We start from the raw sequence: 12,861 nt of genomic DNA on the forward strand, positions 1-12,861 counted from the left end.
CCTAGAGATCGACTATCAACAGATTTCAGCCTTTTCGGCACGCTGCTCCCGGCGTCATTATGCGTCCTCTTGGACTTTTCTTCGTTCACTATATCAAAGCAAAGTCTCTTCCCCTGGATATGCCGAGGTTCTCTGACATAGGTCCCCTTGGTTCGTAATGTCCTCTGTGACTCACCTCTCACCGACTCTACTCGCCCCATATCCCGTGAAGGCCGATGTGAGCGCTCCTTTTCCTTGCCATGCTGCGGGATTGCTGGGATTGTTTTTTGTCCCCCCTTTCTGGGTGTCAGTCTCTACTGCTGGTACCGGCATGTCTTGTAACAGGAACGACGGTTGCATCACGTTATTTTGCATCATGAAGTTGACAACCAATTGAAGGCCTGCTAACTTGTTCGCCATCCCTTTCATCTCGTCGTCCCTCCTCAGGCATCCATCATTCCATACCTGGAGGTTACTTTCATTGTAGTATTCATCACGGCTAGTTTTCTTTCGAGCATTCCCCTCTTTGCCGACATCCTTCTCCCCATGATTCATATCCTGTGCTTCTATATTACAGTTTTCTTTCCTAACGTTAGGATCTCTATGTTCACAACTCTCACTATTAATGTCATCTTGTAGACACCCCATTTTTGACCGACCTTGAGACTCAGACATCACCAGTTGAGCGCTTGGTGATACTGCATATCGTGCTCCTCCAGAAGTTTTAGAGTCTCGGCTGCGAGCCTTGCCTCCGGACTTCCGGACTCTTTTGTGCTTTGCCTCGGTTTGCGAACCAGGCTCGGTTTTCTCTGTTTCTTTTCCTGAGGGGAGGGAGAGGTCCTGTAGACCATCTCTCAGTGGCCGTGGGCTACATTTTGTGGCTGTAGGCCATTTTTCCCATTTCGGAGCCCGGTTCTCGGTTTTCGGAGCTGTCAGGCCGTGTGCCTCGGTTCGGGACCGCTTAACCATCTCCTATTACTCCGGTTTTTGGCATGCATCTTATTTACTCCCTTTTGAGGGACACTGAGGTCTGAGAGACCCACTTCGTGGTCGAACACCACTCCCGGTGCCTAACAGCCAGTTTTCGGGGCCTCAGGCTGCGCGTTTTGGCCCCCGAACCTTCATTTTGCATCGGTTTGGGCTCATTTTTGGTGGAGACCTTATTTTCACTGTTAGAAAGATTTTAGGAGGGTGGGAGGCTAGCAATTTTGCTGAAAAGCCAACTTCTTTTTGGTCAAAAGTGGTTCAGCATGAATCCGGGAAGGAGAAAAATTTGCGCGGTTTCACCGAAACGGGCGTAACTCTTTGCACAAGAGGAATTAAGATATGAGGCCACCACCATTGGAAAGCTTACTTCCGGGGCTTCATTTTGCACTCAAGAATCTCCCAAGTCCAAGTCCGGGGGGGGGAGATGTGGTTGGTTGAAGTCTGGTTGGACCGAATCTGCGCGGCTTCACGGAAAAGGGCATAACTTTTTCTACAGGAGGAATTTTAATGCAAGGTTTGGGCCATTGGAAAGCTAACTTCTGGGGCTTCATCCTAGGGGGTGGCCGACCACTTTTTTCCCTTTGACCTAGCCGGTCGGCTAAGGGAAGTGGCCGGCCGGCCACCTGCATCCAAAATGCCAGGCCGGCCTGCTTCTTCAGGTTGAGTACATTCCAGCTGTGCCTTGGTTTTCCCCCAAAAATATCTATATCCGGGGGACCCTTTTGGAGGAAAAAGAGGCCTCATTTCCCTCCACTTTTGCCTAGACTCTTCTCTCCCTCTCTTGCCTAGATAGTTGGCCTCCCAACTCAAGAGAAAGGGTTACAAGAATTGCTTTGAAGATATAGATACATATCTCTCCATTTCCTTCAAGTTTTGGCTCAATTTCTTCATCATCATCAAGCTCTACCACCACCACTCCATTCCAACAGCAAGGGGAGGAATTCCAGCAGCTTAGAGTCATCAAAGTTGGTCCAAGAAGCAACGAAAGCATTGGTCTTCAAGGGTAAGTCCACTTTCCCTTTTTTCTAGCTCATTTTTGCACCATTCCTCTAGCCATCTTGCTTACTGTTTTAGGCTCCAACCCTAACTGAAACTAGGCCTATTTTGAGCTATTCTACATGTTTGTTGAATGGTTCAACCCTATTTGAGAACCCCACCTCACACTTGTTTCAATACCTCTTTGTATGCCAATATTTTGCATGCTTTTTCTAGTCTATGTGTGATCTGTTTTGGAGCCTGATGTGAACTGTAAATGGGCTTATTTTGAGTCCCTCTTCAACATTGAAAAAGGTCTCAACACTGTTTAGGACTTCCATGTTGTACTTTCCTTTATGTCCTCCTTTTGGTCCCATTTTTGTATGCTTTAGCAGCCCCTGACTTTGCTGTTTTTGGACTTTGGTCCAAACTAAAAACAGCCATATTTTGACCCCCTTGTCATGTTTCATTAAGGGTCTTTGGCTGTTTGTTGAATATTTTGTATACTTTGTGTTATAGCCTCTTTTGAGCCTCATCTTGAATGACATTTTGAGTGTATTTATATACTGTTTTTGGGGCTTCCATAAACTGTAAATAGTCATATTTTTGGCCCCTCTTCAGTGTTATAGAAGAGTCTTTTTCTGTTTGGGCTTTGCATCTACCACTTGCTCCTTTGTCCATTTTTCGGCCCAATTCTTGCATAAGAGCTTAGCCATACCTATGTTTGTTTTTGGGGTTTTTACAGTTCTGAAAAATGTCATATTTTGGGCCCCTCTTCAATGTTGTTGAAGGGCCCTAACCTGTTTGGGGTCAGCAACTGTGAGTTGCTTCATTACCTCATATTTAGGGCCATTTTCGCATGCTAGTTTTGCCATATTTGTGCTTACTATTTGGCCATGTTTTGAACCGTAAAAGTGCTCGTCTAGGGGATGCCTTGCTTCTGTCTTTTCATCTCATGTGCAAATTATGCATGCTTTGTATAGCTGTAAGCCATTTTATGTACCTAATGTTGCATTTCGGTTTAATTCCATGCATCGGGTGTACTTTCGCCTCATTTCGGGGCTGTTTTCCCCCACATTTCAGTGCTGAAATTCCATTAGCATGTTTTCATATCATTTTAGCCATATTGCATTGCGTATGCCATTGCCTCGGTTTGCGTGCCCGTGTGCACGCATTTTGAGGCACTTCATTTTCATCCATCGGCCTCTTATGTGAGTGTGGCTGAGGCTCTCTCATGTTAGTATAAGTCCATGTTGCATTCTATATGCCATTTTAGTCATATTGCATTGCGTATGCCATTGCCTCGGTTTGCGTGCCCGTGTACACGCATTTCGAGGCACTTCATTTTCATCCATCGGCCTCTTATGTGAGTGTGGCTGAGGCTCTCTCATGATTAGTATAAGTCCATGTTGCATTCTATATGCCATTTTAGCCATATTGCATTGCGTATGCCATTGCCTCGGTTTGCGTGCCCATGTGCACGCATTTCGAGGCACTTCATTTTCATCAATCGGCCTCTTATGTGAGTGTGGCTGAGGCTCTCTCATGTTGGTGTAAGCCCATTATTGCATTGCGTATGCCATTTCATCCATAGCATTGTGTATGCCCGGTTGTGTATTACCTCGTATAGCGTGTATGCCATTCCATGACATTGTGTACGTTAGGATTGTATCTCAGTTGCATTTCATGCATATTGCATCATGTTCGGGATAGGACTTAGCCCGGGCACGGGAAACGAGGCGCATTTCGTACTCTGAGTGACGGAATGTGTCTCAATTCTCCAGTCACCGACACTCCGGATTACCTGTGATGGAGTTAGGTTTTTGTTGTGTTTTCATGTGCATTCATTCCATATTAAATTGTGCAATTCGACTCCTCGGCCATTATGCCTCGGTATGCGTGATTGGTGGCACGAGGATCAAGACATGCATATATTTGTGAAAATACATTGCTATGCCCCTTTCCTGCTCTCTGTTGCAGCAAAATGAGGAATCAGCAACTTTTCGGAGTTTGGCACGCATTTCAAGAACAGGTGTAAACAGAGGCTAATTGGGGCATCCCAGTGGATTTCCGCGCAAGGCAGCCTAAACATACATCATTCATCAGAAGCAAGGCAGTCTCTGGCTTGCACGCCAGTTTTACAGTTTTCTTAGTTAATTTGATTAATTAGGAATTTGTATATTATTCGGACTGTAATATTTGAACTGTAATATTCTTTCATTTGGGACTGTATATTTATTCAGACCCTCTGCGCGAGGGCATAATTGTAATAAGTGTGGGTGAGTGTGATGTATATCTTCCAACCCCACGTCTTTCTTCCCTTTTATTTACCTGCTTATGATGGTTAGATTAGGGCATATTTCAATTAGCAAACAGTATGACAGCATGTTTGCATCATTCATCTGTTTTGCATGCACCGGGCTCGGCGCATCATACTAACTGCATCTGTATTTCAATTCCGAATTGAATACATGTTAGCTGTAGCATTCCATATGCCATGTTTAGAATAGCCGAGCCTGCTATAGTTTGCATTCTTGCATGTGTTGCATTAGGCATTTCTGTATACTTAGGATTCATGCATGATTTCTAATGAGTTTTTGTTTTGGCTTGGAGTACTCGGTGAGTTTTATGCTTTAGCATCCTTGCATGCGTGTGAGTGACTGCCATGAATAGCATGCTTACCATGAGGCTAATTGCTTATGTGATATAACTGCCTGAATGCCTGTGGGTGAAGGTTGGGTTACTTGGATTGGAATAAATCATCAACTGTTTGTTTTAAGCCCACCTGAGGGTGGCAAATCCACGTCTTAGCCTACTTGCAGGTAGCACCATCAAACCGTTTTCAAATAAACAAGCATGAAATGTTTTGTTCCAATTCGGGCGACCCAGTCTATACTTGTATGCTGTGCGCATCACATAGTAACCTAGGCTAATAACCGGAATAAGAACATACAATGTTTTCAAAAATAGATATCATGGTTAGTAGAGGCCGGTCTCTGACCGGGCGAGCGGGGGTGCTCACGAAGTGACCTTCCCCAATCGTACCCAAGTTCTCGAGCCGAGGCAACTTTGGTGATGACAGGACACGTGGCCTTAGGCAAACGAGTCAGGGTTTCCTAAATTTCTCAAAATAAAATATTTAAGTGGCGACTCTTTATTTGGAAAAGCAGTCCATGTTTGGCACTTCTTTCAAAAATCTGATTTCTCAAAACGATTTGCCGGATTTGGACTCTTTGGTTCAGATTAAGAACCGTGACACGAAATCGAGTCCGAGCTGTAGCGAGGTCCCCCGCGGACTTGTTACAGTTTCTGGCGACTCTTTGGTTCAGATTAAGAACCGTGACAAATTTAAGAGTCCTGAGCTGTAGCGACCCCAAATGAACAGAACGGGACTCACCCTCCCGGGGCGTTCGGGGACGTCTACACATCTCCAATCTTTTTTTTTTGTCCGTCGTTAGCCATCTATTCTCCTTAAGTTCCTACAGACAGCTCCAAATTGTAGGTGTTGATTTTTGACCACATAACCAAACGGGGAACTCAACTAGAGAGCACTGACAGAATAGATTAAGCCCAACAACCTACACAAGAAGATGAGAATCTGGCGGTGGTTCGTCCACCCAGGAGCACTCCGATGATCAAGTCAATAATCAATATCTCTCAAAGATAGCAAATTATGCTGAAAGTCAAAAGAAAAAACATACCTCAGGCCCACGAGGGTGCTTTGCTTTTATAACTAGCAGTGACCTGATTTCATTAGAAGTCTCACTTCAGTAGACTCAGGCTCAATGCTCATCCTGGACCCTCATCTAGATAGAGATAAAACTCTTATTGAGCCTTATCTTTATCTAGACTAAGATCCTCCTATGTTCTAGGACTTTTGTCTCTTATCTGCTTATCTCAGATTCTGGTATCTCCGTAAACAATCTCGGCACATGACCAAGCACGTGGCACCTCAACTGACACTTCGGTGTCACCTTGGCCACGTGCTGTCATTCACAAAATACATCCCCACAACTATTATGCAAATGCGATAACTATTGAATTATAGGGGTTGGTCTAGTGGTCAAGGACTTGAATTGTAGAGTGTATTTCTCCTATGGTCTAAAGCATAAATAATTTTTTGTTCATATAAGCTTTTTTTCTGACTTCAATTGGACCCCGTTAGTAGACGGTGGGATTAGTCTCCCAATTTAGTCGGTCTTTTGGGCTAAAAAACAAATTATTTTTTTAAAAAAATAATGCTTTATTATTAAGTAGTGACATGTTATGTTAGTGATTTTGAGGTATAATCTAACGTTATATATGTTTCTTTTAATAATCATAATCTTAAAATATATAAAATCCCAATTGGGATTCAAAATCCCAAAAGGTGGTGAGATAGAAAATGAGAGAAGAAAAGAGATTTATATTGGTCCTGTTTGGTATAACTGTGGGAAGGTGATTATAGATTATAACTTAATAAATTATAGATTATAGCTTTAAATATAAGTTGTTAACCTGTTTAGTACAGTTGTGGGATTATAGATTTAATCACTAGAGCAGTGTTTGGTTGAATAAGTTATAAAATAGTTTTTTGTTGTGTAATGTCCTTTTTGCCCTTATAAGATATAAAATTTGTGATTTCATTTATAATACATTTTTTTTTTCTTTTTCTTTTTCTTTTTCTTTTCTTTTCTTTTTTTCCCCTTATTTTCTTTTCTTTTTCTTTTTTGTTTTTTCCCTCCTTCTTCTTCTTCTTCTTCTTCTCTACTTTCTTTGTTAATTTTGTTTAATTTATTAATTCATTAAAATTAATACCAATTAATATTCATGTTCTAATTTATATTAATGTTGCGATTTCATTACATATTATCTTTTATATATTCATTTTAATTATTTATATCTGTTTTTCTTTTCTTTATTGTTGTTATTAATTGTGATTTTTGTTCATCAATTAGTATAAAATTATTTCATTAATGAAAGTTAATATAATTAGTATCAATTAATATAATTTATTTTATTTTATATATATATTTTTTATATTAATGTTGGGTACAAGACTGGAGATGGAGCGCCATCGACCTGAAATGTCAGAGGGAGCGCCGTCAAAACAATGCCAGAGATGCGTAAGCCATCGATCATCATCATCACCGTTCTACCAAAACCCTAGTCCCTTTCTCCTTTTCCTTCCCCCGAAACCTTAGACTTTACGGTCTACCAAAACCTTAGCCTGGTTCTCCGACCATATCGCGAAGAGAGAGAGAGAGAGAGAGAGAGAGAGAGCTCTGGTTCGTTGATGTGATGGCGGTGGTTCTCCAACCAGATCGCGATGCTAGGTGAGGGGAGGGTTTGCCCCTCAATGCGATGGCGACGAGAGGGTTTTGCCCATCTGATTAGGGTTTTAGATTACGACGGTAGTGGTGACGGAGAAAGAGTTTTAGATCGTGAGAGAGAGAGAGAGAGAAGAGATAGTGAAGAGAGGGAACTCTCTCTCTCTTTCTGTCAAGTGAACAAATGGATAGTGTTTTGAGGAATGAGGTTTATATAGTTGGGTTTTTGATAATAGTTGAAATTGGCGAGGGGATTTAAATCTATAATCTGGGGTCTAAAATTTGGAGCAAACATGCCTATTAATAGGCTAAACAAAATTGATAAAACTTTATCAAATTGTCTTCATAATTTTCAAGCCAATATCTAAATATAAAATATGATACACAATCTAAAAAATTAATCACTTTGTTTGGTTTTGATTTTCAAAATTCACTTTTCAAAAAAATTTATTTTTTTATTTTCTGTATTTTTTTTATTTTCACTGAATTTTTTTAATTTTTTAAGAATTTCTTAGAATTTTTAGACACATCTAACATAAATACACTTAAAAAGTATAATATTTGTGATTTTTTTAAAAAAGTCACTAAATACCAAATATATATATAAAAAATGAAAATTTAGTACATTTTTCGTATTTTTGTGTATTTATTAATTTTTTAAAATATTTTTTTCATCAATATTTTACTTTTTAGATATATCTAAGTAAGATGCATCTAAAAAATTTTTAAAAAAAATTGATTAAAATTTTAAAAATATTCACTAAAAACAAACACGAAAAAAAACTCGATTTTCAAAAAATTAAATTAAAAAAATTAAAACCAAACACACTGAATAATATTTCATGACTAGTAATCTTTAAAATGCTAGTCTTATTTAATTCAATGCACTCAAACAAACATGACTTAAAAAAAATAAAATAAAATAAAAAATAAAAAATTCAAAATATTTTAGGAGAAAGAACAAAGGAAGGATCCAAGCCGATTGGAGCTGACTAAAGTGCCACTGTTCCACGTAGCATTCATGCAACAAACAAGTGTCACAAAAACCATGCAAAACCTTGCATGCATTGATATATCTATATACACACATACAAGATTTATGGAGAGAGAGAGAGAGAGAGAGGGAGAGAGAGATATGTCAAAGAGATTGTTTAAAGAACAGAGAGTTCCAGTGCTAGAACACCCTGCGGGACAGAAACATGCAAAGACAATGGTTGAACAATATCACACCATTAAAGATAAAATCAAGGCACTGAGGAAATAGTTCGAGATCTACAGATGGAGCTCAGATCACCCCACCCTCAAGCCTTACCTCCAATCTTACTTTGTTGACCTTTCTACTTATGGCCCTATGGTAATTATCCATGTCCTAAATTGCATAAAACGCATTAGCATTATAAGAAGATTGTCTGATTTTATGATTAAGTTATGTATTTTTAGATTTTTTTCCCATCTACAATTTTTCAAAAAATCTCATATTATATACTATAGGTAGTCCAAAATAGAGTTAATTAATGTGGATATCATATTGAATATTATTTTAAACTTTTGTGGGTGTTGATTTTTGACCACACAACCAAACAGGGAAACTCAACAAGAAAGCACTGACAGAATAGATTAAGTCCGAACACCCTGGCACAGAAATATAAGAATTCGGCGGTTGTTCGTCCACCCGGGGGCACTCCGACGATCAAGTTAGTAATCAATATTTCTAAAAAATAACCAATAGTGCTTAACTCACAAGACACAATATAAAAGCATACCTTAGACCCACAAGGGTACCTTACTTTTATAGCCACCACTAATCTGATGCCTGTAAAAGCCTAGCTTTAATGGACTTTGGCTTAATACTCATCTTGGACTCCCAGCTAGATAGCGATAAACTCTCTAAGAGTTTTACCTTTATCCAGACTGAGGTCTCCTCCTATTATAGGACTTTTGTCCCTTATCTACTTACCTCAGATTCCAGGATCTCCGCAGATAACCTCGATGTAGCCGAGATCACCTCGGCATCAGGACTATGCCACGTGGCACCTCGACTGACACTTTATCGTCACTTTCGCCACGTGCTGTCATTCACAAAATATGCCCCCACAACTGCCCTCTAGGTTCTATTACCTCGGTAACCTGAGGTGATGGAACCTACATCGCTAGCTCATTTACTACGTCGGCTAAAAATTCATTCCTGCCAATCGACCGAGATCATCACTCATCGGCTTCAAGTGCCCAGCACTTAACTATCCATTTTTATCAAGGGCCAAGAACCAAGAATCAAGTTCTTTAGATATTCCAGCTGAGTTTGTTCTTCTAGCTGAGGTTGTTGCTTCATTAACTCAAGAACTCCAAGAGTTTAATCTGCTCATGACCTGTCACGTACGGCTTCCTCAACCGTTTCCGCCATGCGTCATTCTCTCATTAGTTCGTACCTGACACGAACCATTAGGTCACATCGTTTTTGAGCACGCCGCCTGACAGACACGTCGTCCAAGGCGTATTCATTTCCTTTTGCCGCCTTTTCAAGTTTCAACAAAACTCTCTCTCTCTCTTTGTCTCTCTCTCTCTCTCTCTCTCTCTCTCTCTTTTCGTCTTCTCACTTTGTATTCTTGCATTCTCTCTTTGCTCAAGATTTTTTCTGTCTAACAATTCCTTAACTCTACAACTGTGCTCCATCCACCTTCTCCGGTAAAGCTTTTTACTGTTCTGCTCCACTCATCGTCATCGTCTGATTCTGGTGATCCTCAAACCTCGACCTCGGACCCAACTGGTGAGTTTCTAGTTTCTTTCAATTTCAGCCTTCTATTATTCTGAATGTATCCCCTCTTTACCAGATGTCTATTCTGTTGCTATTTAAATATGTTTTCATGGTTGCACTCTGTTTTTTCTTTGATTATGAATCAATTTCCTATTCTTGAACCTTGAAGCTGTGTAATCTTTCGAAAATGCCAATCATGTTTTTTACTTGAGACATTCGCACACTGTTCTTCATACACTCCCTCAGTGTCTTGAAGTTTTGGATGTACACACCCGTTTTTTTGCTTCACCCCTGATTTCTGAATTATATTTCTTTTTTGGTTTTCTTGCTTTGTTTCCAGAGTCTTACATTTCATCATTGTTTTCGTATAGACTTAGGCTTGGGAATTGCTAGAAACCACACACTTAGCAAAATTTGAAACAAATCCCTCTTGATTCTCATAGATCCTCATCCCAATGCTTTCTAGGGTTTAGCCGAGGTTTTCAAACATTTACCAGTGATTTTCTTCTGAAATCTTATACCATCTCCCATTTAAGTCAATGTTATGGGCATGTTTAAGTAGAGGGTAGACACCCTAGAGAAACTAGAGAACTTTAGGAGAGAGTTCTCTATCCCAGCCGACGTCCGGATAAGATTGGCTGAGAAAGAGGACTCCATTATACTTGATGGAAATCTTATGCCTTTCCTAGTAGTTGCCTTTGTAGAATGTGGACTCAGGTTTCCCTTAGACATCATTTTTAGAGAAATCCTCCACTATTATAAGCTCAACCCCATGCAACTAGCCATCAACTCGTACAGGGTTATCAATGGCAACACAAAACTGGCACGTCGAGAAAATGCTAGGATCACGCTAGCCGACATCCAGTTCTGTTACACCATGTGTGGCCTTAAGTATGAAAAAGGCTGCACCTATTACCTCAAGCCTAGATCCACCGCCTACAAAATCGTAGCCGACCCTTCTGACTCCATCAAAGGTGTTGGGGATGACTATCTGATCGTCTTGGGCAACTAAGAGTTTGCACCAGACGACGATCTTCATCTTTTCCCACTGCGCCGAGGAGTGTTTAGAGAGGATGAGGGTAAGAACTATGCTTCTTAGCAACTTTATCTCTGCCCAAAACTTGTTAACCTTTATCTGTTCATGCTAATGTTTCTTTTGTTTGCAACTTTTCCTCAGCCAGCAAAAGACTTTCGCCAGACATTCTTCTCTAACAAAGACCTAAAAAACTTGCTGGGTTTGCCTATCAAGAAATGCAACGCCCCATTACTGCTTGACTACATCCCGACGTACAAATTCGTCTTGCCCGATGTTCCCCGCCGAAGCAAAACTTCTTTATCTGCAACAACTCCAACATCTGCATCATCCCTAAGGCTAGACCAGGCCTCCTCATCTGACCCAGTAGAGCTGCCCTCTACTTCTGCTCCAGCTCAATTAATCCTACCATCTTAATGCCGACGTCGACGTAGAGCTTCACTAAATGCTCCAACCAGCAGGTTTCGCAACCGCACACGCTGAAAATCAGTATCCTCAGTTACAACCCAGAAAACCCTCCAACCGCACTTCTAGCAATTCACTTTGGTACCAAGGTTACTGTCCCTGCAACTGTAGACACCCTATTTTTGACCGACCTTAAGACTCAGACGTCACCAGTTGAGCCCTCGGTGATATTGCATATTGTGCTCGCTCAGAAGTTTCAGAGTCTTGGCTGCGAGCCTTGCCTCAAGACTTTCGGACTCTTTCGTGCCTCGCTTCGGTTTGCGAACCAGGCTTTGTTTTCCCTATTTTCTTTTCCCGAAGGGAGAGAGAGGTCTCGTAGATCATCTCTCAGTGGCCGTAGGCTACGTTTCGTGGTTGTAGGCCATTTTTTCCATTTGGAGCCTAGTTTCCGGTTTTTCGGAGCCGACGGCCGTGTGCCTCGGTTCGGGACCGCCTAACCACCTCCATTTGCTCCGATTTTTGGCATACACTTTATTTCCTCCATTTTGAGGGACACTGGGGTCTGAGAGACCAACTTCGTGGTCAAACGCCACCTCCGGTGCTTAACAGTCGATTTTCGGGCCCCCGAACTGCGTGTTTCGGCCTCCGAACCTCCGTTTTGCATCCGTTGTGGTTCATTTTTGGCGGAGACCTTATTTTCATAGTTAGGAAGCTTGCAAAAGGGTGGGAGGCCAGCAATTGTTCCGAAAAGCCAGCTTTATTCCTTCATCGCTCTCCGACGCCCGTTTTCCTCACTTGAAAGCCAATGTTGACCACCCCGGGGCCACTTTCTTGAACCCTAAACCCCATATTTGTGATGTACACACTTGGAAGGACACCAATATTTGGTGGCCGACCAGTAATTGTACCTGACCCTTTTGACCCCCTCTAAAAAATGGTCTATTCACTCTCCTGGTTCACTTTTTCTGGGTTTCAACCACATGGTTGTGTTGTGCACACATGGGAGACCACCTTTTTGAGGTGGCCGACCAGTAATTGTGCTTGACCTTTTTGACCCTTGGTCGACCGGCCATGGGAGGTGGTCGGCCGGCCACCTGAACCCTCTGAACCTGGACGGCCATGACCCCCACACCTTGTTCTTTCCAGATATGCCCTCCTTTTCCCCCCAGATCCTGCATCCGATGGGGGGTCTTTTGGGGGGGAAACTGGAATTTGATTTTCCCTCCCTTTTCTCCATTCCTTTGCCTATATAACCAGCACCCCCAGCTGCATTTTAGAGGGTTACAAAATTGGTTTAAGGCTCTTGCATTCAATCTCCCTCTCTCTTTATTCCAACCCTCCAAACACCCTTAGTCCTACACCATTTACCCTACACCTCATAGCACAAGGACTCCATCCTCCATTCCAGCAACTTGAGGCTG

At 41.6% G+C, this 12,861-nt stretch overlaps 1 pseudogene; it reads left to right on the plus strand.

Moving 5' to 3' along the window:
• Positions 1-8,385: 8,385 nt before the first annotated feature.
• The window catches only part of LOC114289408 (succinate dehydrogenase [ubiquinone] iron-sulfur subunit 3, mitochondrial-like), a 48,139-nt pseudogene continuing 43,663 nt past the window's right edge, over positions 8,386-12,861 (plus strand).

The sequence above is a fragment of the Camellia sinensis genome, chromosome 1, assembly GCF_055761805.1.
Source record: "Camellia sinensis isolate YWXY chromosome 1, ASM5576180v1, whole genome shotgun sequence".
In the NCBI taxonomy this organism is placed as follows: Eukaryota; Viridiplantae; Streptophyta; class Magnoliopsida; order Ericales; family Theaceae; genus Camellia; species Camellia sinensis.